The sequence below is a fragment of the Suricata suricatta genome, chromosome 10 (genome assembly GCF_006229205.1).
Source record: "Suricata suricatta isolate VVHF042 chromosome 10, meerkat_22Aug2017_6uvM2_HiC, whole genome shotgun sequence".
NCBI classification, from domain to species: Eukaryota; Metazoa; Chordata; class Mammalia; order Carnivora; family Herpestidae; genus Suricata; species Suricata suricatta.
The window spans coordinates 78,401,010-78,404,984 of record NC_043709.1 but is presented as its reverse complement, the minus strand read 5'-3'; the positions used below and the strand labels follow the sequence as shown (position 1 = coordinate 78,404,984).

Sequence of the window (3,975 nt, the reverse complement as noted above, 5' to 3'; positions counted from 1 at the left end):
CTTTTTGCAGAGTGACAATGTTCTGAAGGGTATATAGTGTCACAGGACAATCTGATGTATCTTGTTGGAGATTCAATTGTACTCAATGATAATTTTTAAAATATTCCCCAAAGGCACCTATATGAGGGAGGCAGAAGGTGTGAAATTTTAATATGTAGTATAAGATTGCTAGTGAGGGCAGCTTTGGGCTACAACCCCAGACCCTAGGGGTATGCACTTAATTAACTCCAATGTTTAAGGTAGTGTATTTTGATGGAAAATGTAGAGAATCAGAGTGCTAAAAGAAACATTTTTGAGGTTTCCTTAGAGGCTTTTCTACTAAGAATAGTAGGCAAGTCAGGCTTTCCCCAGAAAAGTAACTAGGGCAGGGATTTACCCCAGGAAACCAAAATATAGAGAGAGGGTGACAAAAAAGAAAAAAAAATTAAACAATAATTTTAAAAGCTTAGCACTTACTTACCAAGAATAATTAACTAAAATAGGAAGCTACCAGATGGCTCAGCCCTGTGATTAAAACCCACCTGTGAGCTACGCTATGAATTCGGTCGCTTGTTGGAGGGAACTTTGTCCTCCTGTCAGCTGCCCTGCTCAGACCTAAGAATTGCTAGTGAGGACCCTGTTCCCCTGATCCATCCAGTCTCAGGCTCCAACCCTTCCTCCTCTTCACTCACCTCCATTCCAGTGTGCCTGAAGAGGTTTGTGTAGAGGCTACACAGAGGACTTAACATCTACAAAGGAGTCACATCATTCAACTGTCACATACGTGGCTGCTTTGCTTGGTTATTTCTGGATGGAAAGGGAAAATGGTCTGGGAAAGAGAGAGTAGAGGGAGGGTGGTATGTAAAATGGAGGTGTGGATGATAATACTTTAAGAAGTGGGATGGTTAGAGTATAATAAGAATGAAGTGGTCTTGTGTGGGCTTACTTGCCCTTCCTCACTGTCTTCCCTTCTCTTTGACAGCCATCTTGCCCCTGTAGCACGGAAATGAACAGCCTACAAATGATCCTTGGGCTGGGCCGCCATATTGGGATGATGATGTGAAATGACACATGGTAGGATTGCTTGTAAGTAGACGTATTATTGGCTCTTCCTTCAACTCTTATGGTGCTTAGAACCTACTTCTGAAGATTCAAATGACTGAAGAGTGGCAGATACTCTGATGTGCATATAATGCTAATTGCTGTCTAACACACAGAAGGAAGAACACCTCAAACCTGTTTGTGAGGCATTTTGTTTACTCCAGCATTCTCAGAACCAGGCGCCACACTGGTGTTTAATACATGTATGTTTCTGCCCTTACAATTTTGACACTCAGAACGCCAGGTTATAAAACCCGTCAGCTCCTAGGCTTCATGTTAATTAGATTAGTGTTATGCAGAGTCCCTAACACATGCTGAGTACTCAGTGAATTTAGCCTATGTTGTTTATATTTTTATATTTTGTTTATTATGATGTTTTGACATTTTAGAAATGCTCTGAAGAGTTGGGTCCCTGGGGTGGCCAATTCAGAGATGTAGCACAGGGCCCAGCAGGGAGCAGGTCTTTATATGCAGACTAGCCAGTCCAGAGCCACCTTCCTTCTCAGGCCCAGGCATGTCTGGAGGCAATATTCCTCTGCTTTATTCATTGCAGGACCAGGCACCAGAAAACTAGAGACCACCCTATCACATCACAAAGCCCACTAAGAGTACCCAAACTAGCCAGTCCTAAAGCATTTACCTTGTTGCGCCTTGCCTTTCCAGCTGAAAAACAAATAAAGGCGGTGGCCTGTTGCCCACACCCTCTCTCCTGTCTTCTGCCTCTCAGTGTCTGTTCCACGTGGTCCTGTCTGCCAAGCTGTGCCTCTTGCCTCTACGACCTGTGAGTACAATATATTTTGTTTCCCTGAGCCTCTCATCTGTCTCCTTTTGTGGCGGGACCTGACTAGCCATCTCCTAAAGGGGTGCAAAAATAGTTGGTATTAGAGTAAATGTTAATCTCCTGATAATTATTGTTGTAATTATATGGTAATAAAATCTTCCTACATTCATCAAATAGCTGGAAGTCCAGGATATTGTAAGAAAACATAGAGCCCACCATATTTGTAAACTCAGTGTGTTGGAATGTTAAGATTCTAAGTATTCAGAGAAGTATTGTCACAATAGCAGTACCTAAAAAGATAAAATACATTAAGTGCATTAATGCATTTAAAATTATTTGAAAGGGTTTAATTTAGCAAAGTTTGTAAATTAAATAATACATTCTAAATGCTTTTCTAAGAAATCGCTAAACATTTTTAGGCTAATAGAATAAGATTTCCGAGGTGAATGTAAAAGCTTTAGGTTTTTAAGTTTGTAACTTCAATGAATTGAAAACAATTTGTTTTAATTATGTGAACTTACAAATAATTTTTCTGTTGAGTAAAACACTTGAGAACTCAAAAAAGTCATATTTATGCAATTATGTCCATTGGAAAGCTAGCAGATTAGTTTAGCTGGAATGAAGAAGACATTTAGGTGAACATAAAGAACACAAGAAATACATCAGGACAGGTCGGCGGTGGCCTCAGATCAAGCTGTCTCTTGCACTGGTGTAAGGGGGTTATGTTGTGGAGAATCCCTCCATATATGAAATAAATTTCAACAACAAAGTGCCACTTTAATCCTAACAACTAGCAAAAGGATGGTATTGCCGTGTAGTGGGGAGGATGTGGAATAACGAAACATTGCTAAAGGCAAATCTGAAATGGCACACCTTTCCCAAAATCATGTGATAAAGTATTTTAGGAGCCACAGATTGTTCCATTCTTTCTAAAACTGACCCAATTTGTCCTTGGCATTAATCATGAGGAAATAATACAAAGAAAGGGAAATTTGTATACATGAAGACATTAATTACAGAATCATGTATAGGATAAAAATTAAAAATATTCCAAACATCCATGAAGGGTGGCACCCGGGTTAAGTGTCTGACTTCAGCTCAGGTCATGATCTCATGGTTTGTGGGTTCAAGGCCCATATTCGGTTTTGTGCTGACAGTTTGGAGCCTGAAGCCTGCTTCAGATTCTATATCTCCATCTCTCTCTGCCCCTCCCCTACTTGCACTCTGTCTCTCTCAAAAATAAACATTAAAAGAAAATAAAAAAGAGGGGCGCCTGGGTGGCTCAGTCGGTTAAGCGTCCAACTTTGGCTCAGGTCATGATTTCACAGTTCATGAGTTCACGCCCGCCTGGAGCTCTGTGCTGACAGCTCAGAGCCTGGATCCTGCTTCAGATTCTCTGTCTACCTCTCTCTCTGCCCTTCCTTTGCTCGTGCTCTGTCTCTCTCTCAAAAATAAACATTTAGAGAAAAATAAAATAAATAAAAAATAAATAAGAAAGAAAGAAATATCCCAAACATCTATGAGATTCAAGGAGCAAATTATATTGGAAAAATATAGAATACTATAAAATAATTAAAATAAAAATTATAGACTGTGAAGGAACCTGGGGAAATGTATATGATATAGAAAAAGGGGGAAATTAAAAAAAACAGAACTCTGTGCCAGGATTTTATATACATGATCCAGTGTGGAGGAGAAAATGGGGGAAAATGGATAAGGTTGCCTTTTAAAAATGTTTTGTGTAGTTATAGTATATGCACAATAAAAGCTTTTTTCAGGCCATTTTTAGTATCCTATTATGGATCTAGTATATATGAATTTGTCTATATTTAATTCAGGATTCAGGAATTTCTAAGTCATTTTGTCCTGGAAGACTGGATGACTGCCCCTGCTGTGACATTCGCTGGGACAGGCCTGTGCTGCAGTCCTCCGTCTTTTCCCCCAGTAACAGCATGAGCCCTGTGGTTCGGAGAACAGCCCTGCCTCCGCTGGAGTCAGCCTTGCTGGTGCTGCCAATTAAAATGTTTGACCCTCCCTGGCCAGCCAAAAAACACCTTTAGTTGTCTGTTCCCCACAGCCAAAGAGCAACGCTGGTTCCTGTTGATTCAGAAATC

General features: G+C 40.3%; 1 long non-coding RNA gene across 1 annotated transcript; it reads left to right on the top strand.

The window, feature by feature from the left end:
• Nucleotides 1-984: 984 nt before the first annotated feature.
• On the top strand, nucleotides 985-3,768 carry LOC115305586. The gene is made up of 3 exons (XR_003914866.1): nucleotides 985-1,065; nucleotides 1,744-1,861; nucleotides 3,700-3,768. It is a non-coding gene; the product is annotated as an uncharacterized LOC115305586 (long non-coding RNA).
• The last annotated feature ends 207 nt before the right edge of the window (nucleotides 3,769-3,975 follow it).